This window comes from Erythrolamprus reginae, chromosome 1 (assembly GCF_031021105.1).
Source record: "Erythrolamprus reginae isolate rEryReg1 chromosome 1, rEryReg1.hap1, whole genome shotgun sequence".
Classification (NCBI taxonomy): domain Eukaryota; kingdom Metazoa; phylum Chordata; class Lepidosauria; order Squamata; family Dipsadidae; genus Erythrolamprus; species Erythrolamprus reginae.
In genome coordinates, this window is record NC_091950.1 from 202,516,476 (window position 1) to 202,543,444 (window position 26,969).

Below are 26,969 nucleotides of genomic sequence, written 5' to 3' on the forward strand. Positions count from 1 at the left end.
TGTTGGTCATGACCTATAAGGCCCTTCATGGCACCGGGCCAGAATACCTTCGGGACCGCCTTCTGCCGCACGAATCCCAGCGACCGGTTCGGTCCCACAGAGTTGGCCTTCTTCAAGTCCCGTCGACGAAACAATGTCGTCTGGCGGGACCCAGGGGACGAGCCTTCTCTGTGGTGGCTCCAACCCTCTGGAACCAGCTCCCCTCTGAGATTAGGATTGCCCCCACCCTCCTTGCCTTTTGCAAACTCCTTAAAACCCACCTCTGCCATCAGGCATGGGGGAACTGAAACATCTCCCCCTTGCCAATGTTGTTTTGGTATTGGATTGATTGTGTGCTTGTTTTTTAATATTCTGGGGTTGTTTTTATGAATTTTTTAGCTTAAAATTGTAATTGGATTGGTGGGTATTGGATTTGTTACTATGTACTGTTTTATCATTGTTGTGAGCTGCCCTGAGTCTGTGGAGAGTCGCGACATATAAATCCAATAAATCTAATCTAATCTAATAAGTGACCAAAAATTTGCAAGAATCATTACCACGACAAAGAGCTAAAGCGTTTTGTTTTAACCCTGAGAATAAAGATAATATTTGGAGGCAGCTTGGACAGGGGGCCTTCCTGATTCAATGGAATATGAGAAAGTAGAGAGGTAAACACAACCTGACTTTTCAAAATTCTCTTATAACCAAATTCAATAAAGTATAAATTCTGCTGTTCTCATGGAGTTGATTTTCTGCTCTGACCTATCTAGCGGGGAACTGACACTTCATGAGTTCTTAAGAATAATTTTCATCTAGGGATTAAAAGGCAACCTTTGCAAATTAAGAACCGGGCTTATACATAAGAGAATTTGATTACATGATCAAGGGATTGATACAAAGGTCATAAGTTTGAAAAGTGGTCATAAGTTCCTATTTTCACTGCCATTGTAACTTTCTACAGTCACTAAATGAACTCTAAATGAACCATAATGACTATTTGTCCTATGTCTACCTAATCCTGTTTCCAATATTTTGAATTCTCCCATTACAGGAAGAAAAAAACTATAGCTATATGATACAATGGATATTTTAGAACCCAAAATGCAAAATTGGATTTAAAAGAAAGTCAGAAATTGTTCGGTTTCGTGAAGCATGTGATTTCATATTTCATTGCATTTAACTTTGTACAAGTTGTGAAACTGGTTACTTTGAACTGGGTGTCTATTTTTATTTTTATTTTGTTCCTAGTGTATATTTGGAAATTTAAAATAGAATATATTTGCTACTACCAAGCCCATTCCTGAGGAAAGAAGAACTGTCTATATATATATTAGGGCAGTGAATGTATTTCAGTACAGAATCTCTCTAATGTGAAGTCACATTATCAGTAACAGTAGTCCTCAACTTAAGACTGCAATAGAAGCCAGAATTACAGTTGTAAGTTGTTGCAGTCCTGAATTCCGTATTTCATCACCAGTCAGGCGCTTCCCAAGCACCTAGGACTGTGTGATGTAGCGGCGAATTATGTTTGCCGATCCCAGTAAAGCGGCCTTTTGCAATTGACAGATGGAGATTTGGTCAATTCCGATGGTTTTCAAATTATTATTATTATTATTAGAAACCTAGAAACCTAGAAGATTGATGGCAGAAAAAGACCGCATGGTCCATCTAGTCTGCACTTGCACTATTTCCTGTAGTTTATCTTAGGACGGATGTATGTTTATCCCAGGCATGTTTAAATTCAGTTACTGTGGATTGACCAACCACGTCTGCTGGAAGTTTGTTCCAAGCCTCTACTCCTCTTTCAGTCAAATAATATTTTCTCATGTTGCTTTTGATCTTTCCCCCAACTAACTTTAGATTGTGCCTCCTTGTTCTTGGGTTCACTTTCCTATTAAAAACACTTCCCTCCTGTGTTTTAATCATAGGTTCATGTTTGTTCCATGCATCGACTTCTCTTTCAGTCAAATAATATTTTCTCATGTTGCCTTTGATCTTTCCCCCAACTAACTTAATAGATAGGTAGGTAGATAATAGATTGGTAGGTAGATAGGTAGGTAGGTAGATAATAGATAGGTAGGTAGGTAGATAATAGATAGATAGGTAGGTAGATAATAGGTAGGTAGGTAGATAATAGATAGGTAGGTAGGTAGATAATAGATAGGTAGGTAGGTAGATAATAGATAGGTAGGTAGGTAGATAATAGATAGATAGGTAGGTAGATAATAGATAGGTAGGTAGATAATAGATAGGTAGGTAGGTAGATAATAGATAGGTAGGTAGGTAAGTCGATAATAGATAGATAGATAGATAGATAAGTAGGTAGGTAGGTAGGTAGGTAGATAGATGTAGAGATAGATAGATAGATAGATAGATAGATAGATAGATAGATAGATAGATAGATACGGTAGATATACATATAGATATATATATAGAGAGAGTAAAATACATAATGAAGGTTAGTAAAATATATCTAAGAAAGAATAGAAGAAGAGATATAGGAATAGAAGAAAAGATATAGGAGATATAGGAGAGAGAATGGGACAGGGACGGAAGGCACTCTAGACTTTCTTTGGACTTTTGATTATGTATTGATTGATTGATTTTGTCCAGTATACAATGAGGGTTTTAATGGGTATACCCATAGTTAAAATACATAATGGAGGTTATAGAGGAGATACTCATAGTAAAATATATCTAAGAAATAATAGAAAAGAAGGTATAGTAATAGGACATATCAATGAAAGAATAGAAGAAGAGATATAGGAATAGAAAAAAAGATATAGGAAATATAGGAGAGCAATAGGACAGGGGACGGAAGGCACTCTAGTGCATTTGTACTCGCTCCTTACTGACCTCTTAGGAATCTGGATAGGTCAACCGTGGATAATCTAAGGGTAAAGTGTTGGGCATTTGGGGTTGACACTATGGAGTCCGGTAATGAGTTCCACGCTTCGACAACTCGGTGACTGAAGTCATATTTTTTACAGTCAAGTTTGGAGTGGTTCATATTAAGCTTGAATCTGTTGTGTGCTCTTGTGTTGTTGTGGTTGCAGGACATTGCAGCATAGGATCTCGCATAAAAATCAATTTCCAGAAGCACACACAGATGACTGATTCAGCTGGATTCAATAACTTCTTTATAAATGTAATAATACTGTATATGTTCAATACCATAGGTAGATTAATTCTTTAATGTAGCAACAGTTGTAACAGTTTCATTTTTAGAAACAGACAAGCTTTTAGCTCAGAGTTCAGAGTGGACAGAGAGCAGAGTGGGCAAGAGTACAGAGTGGACTGAGCCATGCCGAGCCTTAAGCTTAAGTTTTCAGTTTCGATTCTCTGCACAGACTCAGAAGTGTTTAACTCCCATTGGCTGACTTAGTTGCTATGCCTATGCATTGGCTGACCTTGTTAGCATGGCTCTCCCAGTTCATGAATATCTTAATGCAAAATTAGCTTACAAGCAATCTCATGATTACAAATATGGTAGAAATAAAATAATGATATTTAAAGCCTATTGATGGTAAAACTATTGAAGTGGGGAACAGAAGGGGAATGAAAAACATGATTGTTCTTTTTCTTCTGTCAGTGATTTGATAGAGGTTTATTTATTGTATTTATTAATCAGATTTATATGGCTGCCCATCCAATCCAGTGGAATTCTGAATGATAGATATTCAATCTATTGAAGAAAAAAAAAGTGAAGACTTTTATCAAAATCTCCTTTCCAGAATCACATATACACAAGGGTCTAATAAGTTATCAATTTGGCCTTAATGCTTGGGGGAAATAGTTATATCTTAAAAGGCCTCTGAAATAGAAACAGGATCAGGGATGTCCATATTCCCTGGAGAAGGGCTACACTGCAAGGCAGCACCATGATAGACAAAATATTTTTCCTAAGACCTTGTATACGATATTATTTCTCCATGAAATATACAGCATCTCTTCCAGATCTGATGAGGCAGCAGAAACCACCAGGGATAGGCAATACCAAAGTAACCTGGTCCTGCACTGTTAAAGGAGACAATCAGTCTCCAGAATTCACCTGAGCCTACAAGGTTCCCCTGCATCTCACACAACAATGTAATGTTCCATGATATGTTCAATACGGTCCATGTTGCTATATTCTGGACCAGCTGTGGATGTAATACTTAGCAAACCTCAACATTCCAAAGACCCTAAACATTTCCAAGGGATTAACCAGTTTGAAGTCAGCCCACGTAACTGGACAAAACTGGGTTAAAATCAACTGCATAGTTACTTAATAGTTTCATAAGTCACTGATCCATTCGCTTTCTGATGTACTTTGACCCTATACTCCCCCTCTTTCCCTTATGTCATTGAATGATCACATAAAATGAAGTAAATGAGTTTAAGCCTGAGCCACAAATGTAGAACACAGCATGTAGTCACAATTAAAATGTTCAGATGTGACAGAAAGAATTTTTCTCACTTGTATTTCAAAAATGTTAAAGTAACACTTGTCTAATTCATCTTACTTAAATGTGACTTTGGTATTTACTATGAGTGATATACAGCCTGTCCTGAGTGGAAAATTTCAGTACTCAGGTGACAAAACATCACATTTATATAAAAGACCTCAAAATTCAAGTTACAGTATTTGGATAATAGATTTTTTTTTTGGGGGGGGGGTGAGATTAAGCAGCAGCACTTAATGTTCCATAGAGAGAATTAGAGGTAAAGTTTATTTTAGGCTGAATTCAACTCTTGATGACTATTATGTAAATATGCCTATATATTATTTTTCTTAATAACAATATAAAAGTGTTTTGGCATTGCCTTCTCAGTTGTTGTATTTATTTTATTTATTTATTAAATTGATATGCTGTTAATTTCACTATTATATTGACTCTGGGTGGTTTACAACAAATTAAACACATAGACATAAAAGCATCAAAACCACTAAAATTAAGTTTAACAACAAATAAATAAAAGATTAAAACCAAGAGCATGTATGATACAGAAGTGGATGATAGTCTTCTTACTCCTTCAACCATGTCCAGCATAGTGCACTCCCATCTCAATGTCTCAACGCAAATGAGAGAGCAAACTTTTAAGACTCTTTGAGGAGCCCAGAAAGGTGGAGGTGGCTCTCATCTCAGGAGGTAGGATATTCCAGAGGGCTGGAGCATATGTAAGAGAAGGCTCTTCTCTCTGACCTGCTAGCTGAAATTGACAATGGAGTCTGGAAAAGGCCTCTTCTGCTGGCTAATCCCATTGGAGTGAGACAGTGCCTCAAGTAACCTGGTCTCATGCCAGGATTAATCTATTTCCCACTCTAGCTATAGTCCTGGGACTTCCCATACATGCACTAACCAGGTCTAATCTTACTTAGCTTTCAAAATCAGCCAACGATATACACAGTAAAAGATGTTGAATTATATAAAGTATTTGTGATCCAATTTTTGTCATGCCTTACATTTTTTTTTCCACCAAAAGTTTGCTTATGGGACCACATTTTTCCATTTTCCATTTCATTTATAAAAATAATAAAAATGAATGTTATCTACTGTATTTACAGATATTATGAAAAAATTAACTAACGAATATAGGATTATTTTCAAGGGTGGGTTCTACTTGTACCTCCGCCACTGGTTTGAATTGTAATGTTTCGTGTGTGAGCCATCTGCTCACGCGCAAGTGCGTATCCCCTCATGCAATTCTGCTACCGTGCATGCTAAGTAGCTAGAATCAGCCCAAAAAATAGCTGAGCAGCTTATTAGCTGTGCTTTGGGTGAAGCAATAAAGGTAAATATAACTCATGGATGGCCATGAGGGCCCTTTTTCAAGCAGAAGCAGAGGAAAAAACTTTCAAATGGTAAAAAATGTGTGTGGGGGGGGGGGAGAAGATGGCAGCACCCATGGACTGGCACTGACTGAACCGGATCCGTGTTGTGATCATGATATCACCAGTTCATTGCTCCCATTTTGGACGATCCAGTCCAAACTGGGAGGAACCAATCCCTTAAATGAAAGAGACATTTGCTAAGCACGTTTTATGATCTCTCTTGTCACTGTTTTAAGTGAATTACTGCAGTTGTTAAGTCATTACACAGTTGTTAAAAGAATCTACTTTGACATTGGCTTTGCTCATCAGAATCATGTAAAAGGTGGTCACAGGACTTCAGGACACCGTAACCATCATAAATAGGAACCAATTGCCAAGCGTCTTGAATTTCGATTGTGGGACTATGGTGATTCTGCAAAAGTTGTAAGTGTGAAAATCGTCATAAGTCACTTTTTTCAGTGCTGTTGTAACTTTGAAAGGTCATTTGATGAATTGTTGTAAGTGGAGGACTACCTATATGAAATCCATTGTCATCATGAAACTTATTGTCATCCTTTTCTACCCTTATCTCTGTAATACTCGAATCTGATCTATTGCTATTTCTACAATGTGTTTTTTTTTCCAATTCGCTTTTCTCTCTAACACCAAACTAACTGGATAAATGTAGAAGATTTTGTAAATTGCTATAGTGGAGATGAATAGAAAATCTTAAAATGGCCCTCATGGGCTGGGGTGGGAAATAAAGGAAAGGATATGGCAGGATAGGGAATGCTTCCTTAGTGCCTTTCTTAAAACTAATTGAAGCTAGCAGTTAAGAAAGCACATTTCTGAAGAAAATTTCAATAAGCAATGGCATCTTCCACTGTAAATTTTATCATTAAAAACATTCTTATTTTTAGGCATATCTGTAAATAATGGAATTTAAAGATTCCTCCTCTTATCACCATTGCATTTTTTATTCAGTAACTGACCCAGGTATATTGGAAGTACTTTTCCTGAAAGGGTTTGCTGTATAATTTCCCCTTCAGAGAACTATACTCCTTTGAGACTTAGTGTGTTTCTCAGACATCCCATCTGGAATGTAGCTTGTCTTGATATAATTCCAAGCAAAGAGACAAGAGGGGGACAAAAAGGAAATTATCGAAATGAATTGGGAGTCATTGTGTTTGTTCTTGGAGAAATGATTCCAACTGGAAAAGTTGTCTGGTTAAAAATGTAAAGCATTTCTACCACCAGAGGGTAGTACAAGAGTGGGGGGAAATAAGCAAAATGTGATTTTCATGAAAGTTCTGAAACCTGAGAATTTTATAGAACAAGCTAACATGTTGGGTGGTTTCCCTCAGTGCTGTTAACTATAAATGTGTGTCTGAAAAGCCTTGTAGTTTCTGAGAAAATATGCACCCCAACAGGAGAAAGTTGGGCTAAATTTCTTGAACTCCATCGAAATTCTGTGTGCTAGACTTGGAACTCATTTTTTTCAGAAAGATTTTGAGATTTTTGTCTACTTTGCTCCAAGAACACTATGAAAGCTTGGATAGGTCAAAGATATTGCAAACTCTTGGACTCAGGAAGGTGCTACATATAATGAAAAGTATAAAGAATGTGGAGAGAGAAAATATATATATAATTCATGGAAGGATAATAAATTGTATTTCACTTTGTGTTCCTATAACTTCCATCACTGGCTATACAAGCTGCAGTTTAATGAAGGAAGGGCTACACAATGCTTGCTAATATAATTATTTTTCCTATGACCACAAATCACATCAAGAATATTATCCCAATTTATTCTTACACTATGTTTGTTCACCAGGTCAATACTGCTAAAGATAAGGTTCTCTATGAGATGAGCTCAACTTCAGACGACCACATTCAGTTTTAGTTCAAAGTTTTTGGCATTAATACAAGGCAGTTTTCTCCTTTTTCTTCTGCAATATTGAATTTGTTCAACTTCCTGGTCCAGTGGACAGCCTAGGAATTTCCTGGCTATCTTCCATCCAAGAGGTAAAAGGGTCAACCCTACATAGCCTTTCCAAATACTGTAAGTCAAGGTTGAATAGACCCTAATTATTGCTGCAATGTATAAATATTGTATTATTATTTATATTACAGATAAAGAACAAAGATGGAGGCACAGTAGCTTATCTATCAATATTTAGGGAAGCCTAGGCTCAGCAAAAGAAACCCAATTAATAATTAATAATAATAATAATTTATTAGATTTGTATGCCGCCCCTCTCCAAGGACACGGAGCAGCTCACAACATAAAATAGAAACACAAATCCAATTATTAAAAAGCAAAAGCAAAACAAAAAACAAAACAAAACAATTAAAACAATTAAAACTCTTAATTTAAAAAACAATCATACAACCCAAACAAACCATACATAAAACGGAGTGGCCGAGGGGAATCAATTTCCCCATGCCAGATGGCAAAGGTGGGTTTTTAGGAGTTTGCGAAAGGCAAGGAGGGTGGGGGCAGTCCTAATCTCCAGGGGGAGTTGATTCCAGAGGGTCGGGACCATCACAGAGAAGTCTCTTTCCCTGGGTCCCGCCAGACAGCATTGTTTTGTCGACGGGACCCAGACAAGGCCAACTCTGTGGGACCTAATCAGTCACTGGAATTCATGCGGCAGAAGGCGGTCCTGAAGGTATTCTGGTCCGATGCCATGAAGGGCTTTATAGGTCATAACCAACACTTTGAATTGTGACTGGAAATTGATTGGCAACCAATGCAGACTGTGGAGTGTTGATGTTACTTGGGCATGAGGATCTGGGACTGCAGCTGCATTCTGCACAATCTGAAGTTTCCGAACACTCTTCAAAGGTAGCTCCATGTAGAGAGCATTACAGTGGTCAAATCTTGAGGTGATGAGGGCATGAGTGACTGTGAGCAGTGACTCCCGGTCCAGGTACAGCCGCAACTGGTGCACCAGGCGAACCTGGGCAAATGCCTTCCTTGCCACAGCCGAAAGATGGTTCTCTAATGTCAGCTGTGGATTGAGGAGGACGCCCAAGTTGCAGACCCTCTCCAAGGGGGTCAATGATTCTCCCCTCAGGGTAATGGACGGACAGATGTAATTGTCCTTAAGAGGCAAAACCCACAGACACTCCGTCTTGTCAGGGTTGAATTTGAGCCTGTGGACACCCATCCAGACCCCAACAGCCTCCAGGCACCGGCACATCTCTTCCACTGCTTCGTTGACTGGACATGGGGTGGAGATGTACAATTGGGTATCATCAGCGTACTGATGATACCTCACCCCATGCCCTTGAATGATCTCACCCAATGGTTTCTCTTATTAGACCTCATTAGCATAGATCTCCTATTCCTATAGATCCCTATCTGAAGTGTGTTTTCTGTAGAATTTGTTGGTGTATTGACATGAACCTGTGAACCACAATCTAGTCAATTACCGTATATTTCAGCCTAATATATTCTGAAAATTCCACCTGTATGATTTGTTGATTTTACAAATTCCAGAAAACTGTTTTAGTTGAGCAAACCATGGTTTAAACTGGGGGAAGCAAGTCATGTGAAAACAGTCACTACCTATCAGTTTCCCAAAAGGTAACACGACGACAGTTTTGAACTACTGATAAGGTTGAGCACAATCAGAGTGTAAAAAGATATTTTTGTGCATGACCCTGCACAGGTGTGCATGCTACACTCTCAGACATACCCCAGGTCAAACTTTCAGTCATTGAAGTTTCAGTACAGGGAATCAGCTCTGAAATATAATACTTGGAAGATTTTATGTAATTTTAAATGCACGTAAGATTAGGGTTTGGTTGAATTTTGAACCAAGATACTGTATTTGGTGCAAGCTGCTCCAATCCTTTTGAAATGAGATTGCAACAATAAATGAATGAATGAATGAATGAATGCAATGAATGAATAAATGAATGAATGAATGGTTTATATTAATCCTGCAAATTAAAATGCATATTCATTGGCAAATGACTGTAATTTCTAGCAGAGCAAGCTCCACTCCTTCTGGCTATGGTAATGATCTTGAAGGTGAATGACAACATTTGATAAAGATCCAGTAAATACTACTTATAGAAGACAAGTTTGGGAACTAGTTCTCTAGCCAAAAATTCCTGGTGTCTGAATCCTGTTTCAATGTAAGCAATAATTATAGTAAGAACGCCTTACTATATTTTAGCCTTCATAGAAGAACACGGCTACCAGACCTGCTTCACTAATAATAATAATAATAATAATAATAATAATAATAATAATAATAATAATAACAACAACAACAACAACAATTTATTAGATTTGTATGCCGCCCCTCTCCGTAGACTCGGGGCGACTAAAATCACAGCCAGTGAAAGTCAATGCTTCCCGCGTCTCCTTCCTGTGTTTTGGTTTGGTACCATCGTACGACCGATCACTTCTAAAAGGAGAAACCAAAGGGCCCAAATCAGCCCGTGAATGATGGTCCCAGTTACACCTCGCAGCTGCAAGGGGAAAGTATTTTTTGTGCGTACTCGACGCTTTTCTTTTTTAACCGCTAGAGTTGCGTGAGCAGCGCCCACTGGTTAGCTTTTCAGGTTCCACTAGCTTCTCTCGTTTTCAAGCCCGATCAGGGCAGCCACCTCCGTTCCGCGCGCCCACCGCCCTCCTCAGCAGCCGCCGCCGCTCTTCAAACTTTTTGCCCGACTTACCCTGCCAAAAAGTTCCGAAGTTGCGTGACATCAGCGAGAGCGGTGGCCAATCCGGAGCCGAAGGTTATATTTTGGGGAGGGGAGGGGGGCGTCTCCCGCGGCTGCCCGGGTCCGCCTGTTTTGTCTTGCCCAGTCCATGGAAAGGCGGCCGGTTGCGATAGCGCCCCCCGGGTCTCCTCAAGCTCTGCAAGACTCCGGTCTGGGGATTTGGATCCTTTGGGTTTTGCAAGGGTCCAGGCTGGCGGGCTTGGCCGGTCGAGGGAGGATCTGGGACTGCTGAGCTTCCCCCGCCTTTTTCCCTACCAGCCGATTACCTGGGAGACAAGAGCTGAGGCGAGCTGGGCAGGTTGTGCCTTCGGTGGCGAAGAGGAGGCGCAGGGACGTCCCTCGGAGCTTCCCTTGGGGGTTGTAGGCGCACAGCGGAGCCCCGTCCGGGAGTTTGGAAAGAGATGCCTTCTGGAGCATCATCCCGGCGGTGTTGAGCTTGCTCCATTCGGGCTCCCGCCATCGGATTCAAGTTCTTCTTCTTTATTTTTATATTTTTTCCTCCCGTTTCTCATCCGATCATGCCGGGCTCAGGCAACGCGAGTTCGGGGCGCCTCTGTTGGTTTTGGGTTCTGTGGAGCGTGGCGCTTTGGCTGCCCGGGACGGAAGGCTGTCCTAGTAAATGTACCTGCTCGGGATCCGGTGTGGATTGTCACGGATTGGGACTTAAAACGGTGCCCCGGGGCATTCCCAGGAATGCGGAGAGAGTGTGAGTACCGGTCGGAGGTGGGGAGGTTCAGGAAGAGAGCAGGAAGTGGCGGGTCAGACGCCGGCAGATTTATTTTATTTATTTTTTATTCATTTATTTTGTCAAGTACGTACTGGTGGTATACAAAGATATAATAATATTCATATACATGATATTAGTAAAAGAGAAACACTAGGACAGGGGACGGAAGGCACCTGACCATTTAGGAATTGGTAGAAGTCAACAGTGGATAGTCTAAGGGTAAAGTTTTGGGATTAGGTGACAGTAGTACAGAGTAAGCTAGTGAGTTCCATGCTTTCTCCCACCCACCCCCACCCCCGTGGGAGGCATTTGGCATCACCCTTGGTAGGATCTGAAGCAAACCGAGATGGGGGGGGTATTCTATGCTTGATCTTCCCTTTGCCCAATTCGAATGGCCCTGAAAGTATACCCTGGGGTGGTGATCCATGGGCTGCTCCTCAGCTTCCTGGCAAGGAAGAGAGACTTTCAGATGAAGAGCCTTTATTGTATTTTATATCTGTGGGTTTGAGGTTTAATTGCTTAGCGGTTGTGGGGGAAATGTTAAAGGGAAAGAGAAGAGCCGGGGCAGTGGAGTACATGCAACAAGTATGCTTGGCATTTTCCCACAGGATGCTCCCTGGAATGTCTCGTTTAGAATCCTGGGCTACGTTACGTGCATTTCCACCTCAGTGCTCCACAACCTCTTAAGGAGCATCCAGGAAACTGCAGCTGGGAAAGACAACCCATTCTCAGGGCTGGCTAGAAGAGTTTGCAGCAGCAATTGCAAATGGCACACTTCAAAGCAAGGCTGCTTTCTGCTAGCTAGAATGATTAACAAGAACACTCTGGGAGTCACTCAGCCTTTCCAGTCTCCACGGGTGGCTTTTTTAATGAGCTCCATATTGCTCTATATGTGTATGTGTTTATCCATGCACACCTACCTAACTGTAGGTCCTGTGGAAAGTTACTGCTAGTAGTTGATGGGTTGTGCTAAAAGTGCGCCCTTCAGCCTTTCTGTAGCTGTAGCACTTCAGGAAGAAAAAAAAGAGGAAGGTATATGTAATTTGGGATCAGTTTCCCTTTAGAATTTAATGATTCAATATCATCTAGGAATAAATCTTAACAGTAAATAAATTGTCAACAGACGAGATGCTTGCTATATGTTTATGCATAGACTGTCAAAGGTTTTATCTGATCTTTGAAGTGTATATAGCGATATACTTTTTTTTCTAAAAAGTGCCAAAAATATTTTAAAAGAGGGAAATATACTTCTATTTACAAAAAGACGTAAATCCTGTGAATATGCAAGTACTTGCACTGTACTTAACTAGTACTTAACTAAGATATGACTCAGTTCTGTGATTTACTTATTGGTCAGCAGTTAAAATGTTGGCTATACACAATTTACAAAATATGTCTTCTTTTGTATTTACTTATTTATATAAGTGTGATTATATATACTCTGCTGACTGAAAGTAAATCTTCATACTTCAGCTATACAGTGAAGTAGGAAATATTATGGTGTGTAATGAATGCCTTTGACGTCTTTAATAGACTAACATGAACTTTGTATATATTGTACACATAAGCTTATATTGAATGGCCAAGTACTGTATTGTCCAAGGAAAAGAAAGGCTAATAGATAGTTTAATTTCATAATAATTGCACTGGGGCCTTTAATTCCCTTCCCTGCTTTCAAACAATTAAAATGCAAGTCAAAATATTTCTTCAGTTTGAGGTATTTTTGGTGCAAAATGTTAAACTTCAGTTGAGAACATCATTCCAGATTAAAAATGCTGTTGAAAAGATGACTAAAATAGAAAGTTATAGTTCCATGTAGATTGTAAACTTGTGAATGTCCCCTCAGTGCTCATACTCAAAAATCTGAATTAGATTGTAAAATATTATAATTTTCATGTACGTTTCAAGGTTAAATAATAAAGGGAATGGATGTGTTTATAGTTATCCGAGTCATGCTTTGCTATCTTCACTCAAAAACACAGAGGCCACAAAGTAGCTGGACACACTTTAGCTTAGCATTCTGTACTATTCTCCAATTAGAACATGGGCTTTTCTCAATGTGGCTTTCATTGAGGTCAATAGTTTGAGATATGAAGGAAGAAACATCTCCTGAAAGCATTTGTTCTTGCTGTTCTTTGCCTTATAAAAAGATCAATAAGAAATGTTCTGAATACTTAGCACTTGAGCTTTACCTTTTAATTCCAAACTTCTATCCAAAGTTAAATAGAAAATAGGTAACCGATCTGTTTTCTTAACTCTTCTTTTTTTATTTTTGTGAGGCTATGAAAATATTAGGGGGTTTTGTGCCTTTGTTGACTCCTGTCAACTGTCTTGAATAGTCCTGGCCATTTTCTTGGCAAAATTTCTGGAAGTGGTTTGCCACTGCCTCCTCCCTATGGTTGAGAGAGAAGGACTGGTCCAAGGTCATCCAGCTGGCTTTGTGCTTAAAGGACTAGAAGGTTACTTAAATGAAAGAATGCCCATTCTCAAATTATAGAGGCTAGAGGACACTTAATGCCTTTAAAAGGTAATAATTTCTTGGAAGTCATGGAATTACCATTAATATTTGTATCTTTCATACCTTATATGCTAAGGTTTCTATTGAGAGTAACTTTAGATGATTTAAGGAGAAGGTTTTTTTTAAAACAACAACAACAGCAAAGTCATCTAATGGCTTAATATATACTTTGATATACAAAACTTTTGAAATACTAATTGAAATGAGAGTTTAATTGTTCTATTACAGTATTATATGTAACTCAGGAAATCTAAGAAACTCATACATGAAAGTAAATTCTGTTGTGCACTGCTTCTAAGTAAATGCATAGATTTGGACTGTAACTAGCTGAAAGTATTGTCAATGGAAAATTCATGTCCACAGGTTTTCAGTCACCCGTGGGCTCCTTTGTGTACAATCACTTAAGAGCAATCAAGATTTTACCAGTCTCAGACATGTGAAAACAAATCCGATAATGTTTCGTGTCAGCACATCATGTGCAAAGTTTTAGTTTAGTTTAATCAGATTTGTATGCCGCCCCTCTCCGCAGACTCGGCCCATAGCTTTCACTAACAAAATGGGAAGGATTTTTATTGGAAGAACTTAATACGAGCCAGGTTTTACTGCTGTGTTAATGTATATAAGTTTGTGTTTGGAAATTGCATTTAAAACTCTAAGTATCATTATGATTTTGTTTTTTTTCCTTAACTGAACCAAGAAATATAAATATATTTCAGATTTAAGCTTGTCTGAACTAAGTTAACTGCTATGTGTTGAGACCTACAATTTAGCTTTTTGCTTATGGTTTGGGGGGGGGAAATCCATTCTTTCTTAGAAACAAACCTATATTAGGCTATAATCTTTTTTTCAGGTTTACTTTTGAATCAGTTATACTAAACTGAGTGGAATTTATCTTTGAAATAAACAGTGGAAAAGGCCAGTGTCTTATTGCATGTACAGGTAGTCCTTGAGGTATGACAGGTCATTTAAATAGTGTTCAAAGTTAAAATAGACACCTCAAAATTACATAGGATCTTGTTTCAAAGTTATGTTGGATGCAGCGTCACTGTGGCTATTCACCTTTACAACTGACTACAGGGATGCTGTAGTACCTCACTGACTCTCTCCCATCCGACCCTGCTAGGACCCTGGAGCACTTGGATTAACACACTCACCATTCATCACAATTACCACTTGAAGGTCTCTGGACTTCATGTTTGGGAAGGAGATTAGTTCACATGTCCCTGGACTGTGCAGGGATGACCTGAACACCTCTGCCATTTTGTCCTTTCTGCTCGTGGGCTGGGACAAAATGGTGGCTACCAGACAAACTGCTTCACTTTGATGCCTTGATGAGATCGGCATTGTTATGTCTAGGAGTTTCTACAAGGTTCTGTAACTAGGTAAAGTTTAAAACAAGAGTTGTTATGCAGAATTCACTAAATGTAATAAGAAGTGTTTACCTGTTTTTAATTGGCTGCTGTGGTTTGGCGCCAATATTAGATAGCTGTCAGCCGCCACTTGTTGCTGGGCGAAACAGTATAAATAGAAGTGCCTCCGGTCTTACGCGTCTTCTGCTTGGCGCGCGTCAGAGTGAAAGTGTTACTGCGGCTTGTTAACCTCCTGCTGTGAATAAAGAATACAAGTTAGAAACCGTATTTCTCGGTCATTTCATTGGCGACGAGGGTCTAGAGGCGATTTTTTTTTACCCCTTCGATCATTCAACCTCCTGAGCTGTTTGACCCTGAGAGGTCAACTTGGACTGCCTATATGGCTAAATTCAAAATATTTCTTGAAGCCGCCGGCATGAAGGATGCGGACGACGGCAGGAAATTGGCTTTGTTTTTAAACTATTGTGGCACACAAATTTTTCATTTGGCGGGTACCTTGACCGATCCAGAACCTGCTAATTCAGTGCCATGGGAGACTTTGAGGGACAAGTTGGCAGCCCATTTTAAACCGACTAAACCTGCCAGGGTTTTCAGGCACCAGTTCTCCCGGATGGCTCAGGCTGAGGGAGAAACTATCAACCAATTTGCTACCCGCCTTCAAACAATTTTAGCAAAATGCCAATTCGAAAATCCTGAAGCAAGGTTGACAGATGCCATCATCTTTGGCATGAGAAATGTGACAATTAGAAACAAGCTGCTGGCGACAGAAGATTCTTCGCTACAAGATGTCATTAAGGCTGCTCAAATAGCTGAAGTTGCCGAAGCCGCTGCAGCTGACCTGAAGTCTAACGACAAAAAATCGCTGAAGCTCATCGTGGCACCGTCAATCACCCGCACGACTACAACTCGCCTGAATTCGATACATATGAGGACCTCTGCTGCCAACTTTGAGGACCACCTGCAAGGCAACCTCGTCCACCTTTCCAGGCCTGTGCCGGATGCCGGGGTCAGCACCCAAGATCTAGATGCCCCTTCAAGGACGCGTTCTGCTGCCGCTGCGACAAACGAGGCCACATTGCCGCCGTCTGCCGGGCCACACTGCCGGATGACATTCCTGTAAATCAAGACCTGCTGCCCACCTTTCCTGCTCAACGGTACTACCGCCCCTTTAGGCAACAGGGTAGAGGAAGCCGGAGGCCATGAAACAACCGAGGTAACCGCACACACACAGACTGTGGCACCTATCCACCGCCCCCTAATAAAATTGTTGTCCCGCATTTCCTAAATCATCAACCATGCCACATGGAGCTGGATACAGGCTCCAAATTTACCTTAATGCCGTGGCATAAGTTACGACTCTATGTACCTGAATTGTCACGGGACTCTTTGCAACCACTGGACATTACAATCAATGACTTCCAGGGGCACCCTATTCGGGTTTTGGGGAGGACTAGGGTACCTGTAACTTTTAAGGATGTTCAACATGTGTTGCCTATTTTGATTGTGGAGGGGGCTAATCACTCTCTTTTGGGTCTGGATTGGATGGCTCCCTTAGGGTTAGCTGTCACTGGTCTTCACAAGCTAACGTGCATGAGCGTACCTAATTTTGTACAAGAATTTCCTGAGGTTTTTAAAGAAGGGTTGGGTACCTACAAGGGGCCTCCCATTTCTTTCTCCTTAGATCCTGCTGTTCTCCCCCTTCGATTAAAACCGCGTAGCGTACCACTGCCCTTAATGGACAAATTGGATGCCCAGTTACAAAAACTCCAGGCTCAGGGCATCTTGGTCCCCGTCGAACATGCCCCATGGGAGACCCCTATTGTGACTCCCCTGAAGCCTGATGGATCCCTATGGGTGTGTGCAGATTACAAATCGACCCTTAACAAGGCGCTGCGGCACAACTCTTATCCTATACCCGTTGTGCAGCAGTTGCTGCATACCCTGGGGTCTGGGAAAATCTTTGCAAGGCTGGACCTTGCCCAGGCATACCAGCAGCTGCCCGTCGACGATGCCACAGCAATGGCACAAACGATTGTAACGCACAGAGGTGCCTTTAAATGTACGCGGCTGCAATTTGGGGTCAGTGTAGCCCCAGGTATTTTTCAGAGGCTAATGGAACGATTGCTGGGTGAACTTAGGGGAGTGGTCCCCTATTTTGACGACATATTAATTTGTGGGGACACCCCTGACCAATTGCATAGCAGAATCCGCCAAGTTCTGTCTCGACTAAGGGATAAGGGCTTAAGGCTTAAACCAGAGAAATGTGTGTGGGGAACATCCTCAGTGGATTTTTTGGGGTTCCACATAGATGAAGAGGGAATACACCCCACAGAGGAGAAGATTAAAGCTATTAAAGATGCCCCTGCCCCCACCTGTAAAGCAGAGCTGCAAGCCTTTTTGGGGCTATTGAATTTTTATTCTGTTTTTTTGAAACAGAAAGCCTCCGCAGCTGAGCTGCTTCATCGACTTCTCCACAAGGGAGCGTCTTGGGAATGGGGTGAGAAAGAACAACAGGCTTTTACTGCTGTTAAAAACCTCTTAACATCGCACAGTGTAGTAATTCAGTACAGTTCTACCCTGCCACTTAGGCTCACATGCGATGCTTCACCGTACGGAGTGGGAGGGGTCCTAGCCCATGTCTTCCCTAATGGCCAGGAAGCCCCAGTGGCCTACTTTTCAAGGACGTTGTCCATAGCAGAACGCAACTATGCACAAAGAGACAAAGAAGCCTTGGCATTGGTGGCTGGGGTGAAAAAATTTCACCACTACCTCTTAGGGAGACCCTTCCAATTGGTCACAGACCACAAACCTTTGTTAGGTCTATTAGCCACTGGTCGCCCAACCCCTCCTTTTATGTCCCCCCGCATGTCCAGGTGGGCTATTTTTTGGCAGGCTACGATTATGTCCTTATCCATAAAGGGGGCTCCAGGATCAATCATGCAGATGGGCTTAGTCGCTGTCCCTTAGGACAGAGGGTGGAGGACCCCTCCCCTGCAGCAGATGTCCTCCTCATTGACTTAAATACAGAATCCTTGGTCACAGCTAAAGAGGTGGCTTTTGAAACCACAGTTTGAGTCCCTGTAAAAAATTTTCCCTGCATATCTGAAACTTGAAATTTCATGTTGGTTCATCATTTCAGGGGTTCTCTCTATGAGAATTTTTTTTGGGGGGTGGGGGGCTTAGTTTTTGCTGGGCAAAAAAAGTTACAAATCTTCTGTTCCCGGGTCACCCTGACCCGGACCGAAAACTCTTCATTTGCAGTGCTTATGTTTGGTCTTTTTGAAAGCTTTTTTCACTTGGAAAGTAGTCTGAACATTTCTGCACACAATGATATGAAAATTGAAATGAAAAAAGTAAATCTTATTGGTTTATTTTGCGGATATAATGCACGCCCCCCCCCCCCCCGTTTTTGTGAAAAGTTTTTCAATTTATGGATAGTTTTGCTTGCAAAATGCATTCTATTTTACTAAAGTTGGTGTGGGATTGGTAGCTTGAACATTTCTGAATATAAGAAAAATATAAAGGAACTGAAAAAATGATTCTTATTGGTTTTTTAACATCAGAAATAAGGCCTCCCCCCCCCCCTTGGCTGCTTGCAACCATTTTCACTTTTTATTTTTTTATGCTCCAAATCCGAAATATTCTTTAAAATCTTAGGCATTCATTTACTCAATTTAACAATGCTGATCATCAAAAAATATTTTTGGGGTGGTGGCTAATTGTTTTCTGGGCAAAAAAAAATCATAACTTTGAATCTGTTTCTGTTCGTATGTGACCGGACCAAAAATATTTTTTTTAGGTACTTGAATTTGATCTTTTTGAAAACTTTTTCAACTGGAAAACTAGTTTGAACATTTATGAACATAATGATATGAAAATTGAACTGGAAAAATTGAGACTTATATTTTTATTTTGATCAAAAAGCCCCTCCCCCCATCCTTTTTTAATTTCGTGTCAATTTCTATTTTTTAAGGCTACAAATCCCTAAGGAATTTTCCCCCAAAAGGTTTGATATACTAAATTGAACATTTCTGAATATAAGAAAAATATAAATGAACTGAAAAAAATGGTTCTTATTGGTTTATTTTTGCCACAAAAGGGCCACCCCCCCTCGGCCTTGCTGTGTGCCATTATTGTCACTGTTTATACATATTTGTCTAGAAATATTTGGAATATCCTTTTGAAAATCAACCACATTGTAGCCAGAGAACTAATTTTATGAAACAAATCCATTTTACTAAAAAAAAGTATGTAAGTTTGAAATTAACAGCATAATTTTTATATAAATTGAAATAATTGAGGCATACTTTATGTGCAAAATAAACCAATATGCATCAATTTTTCCAGTTCAATTTTCATATCATTATGTTCAGAAATGTTCAAGCTACCAATCCCACACCAACTTTAGTAAAATAGAATGTATTTTGCTAGCAAAACTATCCATAAAGTGAAGACTATTTAAAAAAAACGGGGGGGCGTGCATTTCATCAACAAAATAAACCAATATGCATCAATTTTTCCAGTTCAATTTTCATATCATTATGTTCAGAAATGTTCAAGCTACCAATCCCATACCAACTTTAGTAAAATAGAATGCATTTTGCAAGCAAAACTATCCATAAATTGAAAAAAATTTCACAAAAACAGGGGGGGCGTGCATTATATCCGCAAAATAAACCAATAAGATTTACTTTTTTCATTTCAATTTTCATATCATTGTGTGCAGAAATGTTCAGACTACTTTCCAAGTGAAAAAAGCTTTCAAAAAGACCAAACATAAGCACTGCAAATGAAGAGTTTTCGGTCCGGGTCAGGGTGACCCGGGAACATAAGATTTGTTACTTTTCTTAAACAGAACAGCAGGGTTAAATGTAACCACCATTTGATTGCTTAAACCAAAAACTACAAGCTGAAAATATCAATAGAAAGGGAATTCTTCAGCTAAAATACTCAAAAAGTCCATTCTGACCACAAGTACATTAAAATTTTTAATTGATGGAGCATTCGTAGCTACCGTATCTTTCAGAGTATAAGACACACTGGAGTATAAGATGCACCTTAGTTTCGGGGGAGTAAAATAGAGGGGGGGAATCTACCTATCAGGTATTCATCTGGTTAGTGTTCTTAGTCAGTTCAGCTCGAACACATTATTTTATCCTCTGGTTAGGGCTGAAAAAGCCTTTTTCAGAGGGGATAGGAATGAAAGCAAGCCTGCAAAGACTTAGGGCTGGAAAAAACCTTCTTCGGAGGGCATAGGAAGCAGAGAAGATTGTCAGCACCTTGCTAGGGCTGGGGAAATTTTTTTTGAAAAAGTAACATTCAAAGTATAAGTCACACCCAAATGTTCAGCCTCTTTTAGGGAGGAAAAGGGTGCCTCTTATCTGTATATTCCAAAAAATACAGTAGTTCTACCACCATTCCCTACTCATTCTCTTGGTAGTTTCATTTTACCCTGAGAGTGTGAAAGGTAAATAAATCAGGAATTGAACATATAGGAAAAAAGAGCTGGGTACCATCCCTCCGATTTACAACTTTTATTTTCATTCAGTGGTCAAAGACTCCTCCTATATTTATGTAACTATATTCTTGTTACACTTATAATTTAGCCCAGTTCAATATCATGACTATTTTATTCTTTTTGATCTTGGATCTGTTTTGCTGAATAAAAACATAATATAATATTAGTATAGTTCATATTGGACATTTTCATACTATATTCTGAACACACAGATTTCCTTATAGTTGGTGAACAATGAGGATTTAATTAGTAGAAGGCTGAAGAGTGACATATATAATAATGAAATGAAACTGCAACTATAATCTTGATATTGTTCATTGTCTCTACTTGACTAATAGCCTATTCTGTTCATTACCCCAATCCAGCATCCATCAAATATTTGGACTAAAAGTTCTATAATTCCTAAACGAGATAGATATGTTAGCTGGCACTTATGAAAGTTCTTTTGCAACACAGATGGAGAACATATGATGAAAATACATATATTATTAAATTTGTCAATATTAAATACTTGACAAAAATATTTTCTTCCAAAATATTCAGTGTGTAAGAACACAGGTCATTTCAATACTTACAGATGGTCCTTGATTTACAATCACAATTATGACCAACATTTCTGTTGCTAAGCAAGGCAATTATTACATGAGTTGTACCTGATTTTATTTTTAAAAATGGGGGGGGGGCATGGTTTTTAAATGAATCACTGCAGTAATTGATTGAATTATGCGGTTGCTAAATAAATCCAGCTTTCCCTATTGACTTTGCTTGTTGGAAGCCAACTGAGAAGATTGCAAATGCAGGTCACATGTTTCTAGGATGCTGCAACCATCATTAGTACATGCTGGCTGTCAAGCGCCCAAATTCTAATTATATGACCAAGCCCTTGTAACTTTAGACAGTTGCTAAACAAATGGTTATAAGTCGAGGACTGCCTGTATTAAGGTCTGAAAGTTTCAAATACCAACCGTACAGATGGTTCTAAAAACACAAGTCACTAAAGCAGCAGTAAATCAGAGGTTGTCACTCAACTGGTTATAATTTCTTGAATTTATATAGCAGTAGCTAAAAATGTGTAAGTAATAATTGTACTGCAGCTTTGTATCTCACCTGGATAGTGACCATAGCTATTTTCAGAATTTGTATGCCCAGCTTCCACGGTTTCCTTCCTCGGGCCCAGAATTTTTCACAGGGATTCATAAAGAAAAATTTAAGTTTTCTTCTTAACTGATCTTCCAGAAGCTGGCACATTGATGCATGATGTTTTACACTGTATAAATGTTCATCATCCTGAGTACTGCAGCTGCCTACAAGCACTTCAGGATTTTCCATTGCTGGAACAGAAAAAGCATTAGCAATATTGGAATGATTAACCAAAAATGCTATGCATGTATTTGTGAGCATATCTAAAACTCAAGGTGTGATTGTCTCCTTTAACAACAAGAGTTTCAACTCTAAACTACAAGTATTACAGCACCTTCCATGCCAACTTATAGCCCATTGATGTTATTTCATCAACTAATCACAGCAGTGAAAAAGATATTAACAGTGAAGAAAAATGAGTTCTCCCACAGTTCTCATGTTCCTATCATAGAAAGCACTATTTTTGGAACCAAACATAAGGAGGTTTTTCCCATAAACACATTATTTTGTTTATCAGTTTTCCTGTTAAGATTTTACAGGATATAGTTTCACGAGTTATTTCTCAAAAAAATCTTCGACATTTCTCCCATCCTCCCCCTCTCTTACGTGCACATTTATCCTTGGCTCTTGCTTGATTTCTGCACCATCATAAAATGGCTGAGAATCACGGCTTCTGAATGGTCTAGAAGTCCAATAATGAATAACTGGGTTCTTTAAGACATGTATATTATATGGAACTCCATTCTATGTCTTGCCGTCATACAGATCACACTTTCAGAGAAAAGTCACAGAACAAACCAATTTTTAAATCCAATTCCTTGAGCTAAGAAACTTTAGCACATTGAGGGAGTTCCATAAACAACTTCCTGGGCTTTTTAGTATTAGGAACCCTAAAAATTATAATATATTCTGTTTACTCTTAGAGTACAGATGTCATAGAATCTACTTAAACTTCCTTCTAATTCTATTGACCCTCTCACAGAAGGCATGTGAATTATTTAGTTCTGTATTTGCAACATTGGCCTTAATGTATTACAAATTGTTGTTAGAGGACAACAACAATGTTAAAAGCCGGTGTGGCTCCATTCCAAAATAAGTGTGCTCAGAGGCAGGTCTCTCATCTGAAAAATTGAGCTTTCTTCCATTCATGTCTGGGTAGAAAGACAATAGATAGGAAGTAGATCCACTGTGAGAATGAAGACAAGGTATTATCAACATCTTTAATACTGAAGATACCAGAAAACCAGGTTAACTAAATTCAAAGAATTTATTATTGAGAATTGTATGGTGCTCAAGAAATATAATTGCATTACTGGTATTGCTATGAAAAACACAAGAAGCAATATTTGGTGAACAGATTCCTACGCATACGAAGGACAAAGAAGTTAATTTATAAAGCAGTAGCTCACTTCCCTTCTCTTTCCCTCCTCTTCCCTGGTCCAGGATCTATATTATATGTGGCAGATTCCTCAATTCATCTCTTTCTCTTTCAAAAAGCACCAACGCACAATTGATATATTAAGATAAATGGGAGGAAAATCATTGTTATCTCATTTGACACTGGCATTTAAACGGGAAGTAATTTTGTGCTCATTCTAAAGCAGTACAAAAATATTTTCATATACTGTATTAAATTATTTTGTGGGACCTATCATATTTGTGTAAGGTGACTGTCTATTCCACAGGATTATTAATGTCATATCGATCCTGTAATACTGCCAACCCAACAGGGATGCTCATAATCTCATAAGATACAGCAAAACCCATGCAAATCCAAATTATTTATATAAATGTTGCAGTCAACTTATCAAATATAATGCTAAACATTTTCTTTATTGATTTCAATTGCCAAATCAGAGCCAGAGGAAGTAACTATATGCACAGAGTTAATTAGTGAATATACAGTCCATTTTTGGTATCATCATTTGAAAGTAATACGCCGCCTCCGAACTGATTTAAATGTTGCTCATAAAATCATACATCACAATGTACTACTCCCTGTTGGCGACTACTTCACCTTTAACAACAACAACGCAAGAGCATGCAATAGATACAAACTAAATGTAAATTGCTCCAAACTAGACTGCAGAAAATACAATTTCAGCAATAGAGTGGCCTGGAATTCACTCTGTTGTTTCTTCCCCCAATCCCAAAATCTTCAACCTTACATTATCTACAATAGACCTCTGCCCTTTTCTAAGAGGTCTGTAAGGGGTGTGCATAAGTGCACCTTTGTGCCTACCGTTCCTGTCCTAATGTCTCTTTATCTTTTCTATCTCTACTTTATACTTATATTATGTTAAACATACTACAATACAATACTATATTTGTATGATAAATAAAATAAAATAAAGAAATAAAGAAATAAAATAATCAGAATTCAGAAAAATTTTCAAAGAACGGGAAGGCAATAATATACCGGTAATCAAATCCTTGAGTTGAATTTTATTCCTGATGACAACATAGGTAGATTCATAAAGTGGGGTTTTGTGTGTGGGGGGCTACAATCAGTGTGAAGGGCTACCAAACCTTTTACTACCACAATGTGGGCATTGTTTATGCAGGACGCCCTGCATTTCCTTTCATCATCTTTCAGTGCAAATTGGATGCTCTGGGGTGCATCCCCCCCGCCCCGGTCCGTGCAGTAGCCCACACCCGGCTACAATATGGAAATGGTCTTGCCATTGCATTCTAGGATTTTTTTTCAGCTAGTCTACACATGAGATCCTTCACAGACCAAGTGTTTCTAAGTGCTAAATACAAGTACGCCCTACTCCACTGTTCAACTAGACAAGATTTGTTGAAAGTTTGATTTAGTTGGTCATACTTTTCAATTCAATACAATTAGTATATTTTTCATGTATTTATTAGATTTGTGTTTAGGAAGTTCAGAGTAGGTTTATAAATTAAATTAGAGTGGTAGATTTAGCTGGCCATCTATGGTTTGTCAACACTACTATATGAGTGTCTCATAGAAGCAGAATCTAAATTTCTGACACTGTCTCAATACTAGCCACTGATGATTATTATATCATACCCTATAACTAAAATCCATTTCAAAAAACTGAACTGTTCCAAGCTAAAATTAAAAAGCCAGATGAATTTGAAAAAGGGGCTATGATTAACTTTCACCACTCAGTTGAAGTTAAAAACAAAGTTCTAGAAAGCTTTTGTTCATTCACTTAGATATGCAAGTACAGTATTTTAACTTTTTCCACAATTTTGAAAATTATTCAACTATCCTTTAAATAAAAAATAAGCCTCCAGAAAGATGTGGATTTTTTTTCTTTGTAGTTATTCAGCATCATCATGTTTATGGGAATGATAAATAGCCATGATTCATCTGCATAACCAATAACATAGTGTCATTCATTAAAATGATTTCAAAGAAAGGACATATAAAATTAACATTACCTCTATAATGCAACATAAGGCAACAATAATTCCATAGCAATTTTAATCTGAATGGAAGGAACATATTTTAGCATCATCCAGAGTTTTTTTTAATTTAAGAACTCTCTAAGTTGTCCAGTTGAAGAAACTTAACACCATTTACCTAAAAAGAAATCTACTGTACAAAGAAAGGGCATATAGATTTAATATTACCTCCACAATAAAACATACAACAGCAACACATTCATATAACTTTCATATACCGGTAATTTATTTGAATGGGAAGGAAGGGATTTGATTATTATTATTAATATTTATTATTATTATTTATTTATTTATTGTATGCCGCTCCTCTCTGCAGACTCCAGAAGACTTCCCCAAATCCAGAAGACTTCCAAATGAAGAAACTTTTTTAAATGTTCATTTATCTAAGGAGGAATCGAAAGCAATACCCATCTATCTAAGAACTTAACCTTAATTAGAATAATGAATATTTCCATTAAGTCAACATAGGCTTCCACTGATGAATTAAATTAGTTTTTAACAGTCGATCGCTTCTATACACATTGCTATCGGAGTGAAAGTACAGTATAATTTCTGAAGGAAAAAAGGATGCCACCTTCATGTTAAGATGGCATATGCATTTACGCCCAGAGTCCTTCAGGAGTTGGGCATCATATTATTTATTTCTTATTTATTAATTGGACTTTTATGCCACCCCTCCCCGAAGACTCAGGGTGGCTTACAACACATAATGAAACAATATATAACGTCCCAAATCCAGTTAATTTAAATTATAATCTTATTATAATTTATAATCGAGTCTGTGGAGAGGGGCGGCATACAAATCTAAATAATAAATAAATAAATTTTAAAAAAACAACCCAAACCATAAAAAGTCAGTCAGTCAGTCAAATCAATCAATCAGCATGCAATTTTAGAAAAATCATTCCCTTCACATAGCAGCAAAAGTGGGAGGATGCAAACTTAAGAGTTTGTCCCAAATAAAGCATCCCTTTTGAGAAAAATGAACAAACGTGATATTAAATAAATATTAAATTATTATTCTTATTATTTTAAAAATACTCAAAAAATCACCCAATCAAGAGGGAGAAGAGGTTTTTTAGTTCAGCAGAAAGGCTTAGAAAAATTCAATTCAGTTCAATACGTTGCTCTCTTCCTCCTTCCAGCCACAGCTCTCAGTCCTGGAATTTTACCGCTTCGTCCTTTATTGGTCCTTGGTCGAAAGATTATCGGGGCCACCACAAAAAAGCAAGCTTCGTCGCCGGGAAGGGTCTGCCTTAAAAACACGGTCAGACCCTCTCGATGGCCTAGTTCCATAATTCAGAGGCGGATCCCATCCGAAGTAGCCCCATTTTTTTCGCCTCTCTCTGTGCTCAGGAAGCCCCATCCTCCCGCCATCCCAAGGAAGGACAGAAGCGGCCGCCGACCCCAGACTCACCTTCCCAAAAGAAAGGCCGCCCCTTGAACTCCTAGAGCCGGGCAGGGGAGGGCCTTTTTTTTAAAAAAAAAAACCCTCCTACTTCAGCCCTAGCAGGTGAAGCTGGTTCCTCGAAGCGAGCGAGGGAGCGAGCGCCGGGCTTGCCTTACATCGCCACCGGGCAGAAGAGTCACCTGAGCCGCGCGGCAAAGGCGAAGCGACGGAAGACGTCGGTGACTTCGGCCTGACTCTGCTACCACAAAGCCGCGTCTGGGGAGCATCCCCAGAAAAAGCCGGGCGATGAGCAGCCGGCGGAAAATTGCAGGCGGCAGAAGCTGCTCCTCTG

The 26,969-nt window shown here is 39.1% G+C and overlaps 1 long non-coding RNA gene across 1 annotated transcript; it reads right to left on the bottom strand.

Annotated features, from left to right (window-relative positions):
• Positions 1-3,157: 3,157 nt before the first annotated feature.
• LOC139160022 (uncharacterized) lies at positions 3,158-26,969 on the bottom strand. Its single transcript, XR_011557871.1, has 4 exons — positions 26,645-26,969; positions 21,757-21,980; positions 15,204-15,366; positions 3,158-3,664 (listed from the first exon to the last, which is right to left on the bottom strand). It is a non-coding gene; the product is annotated as an uncharacterized lncRNA (long non-coding RNA).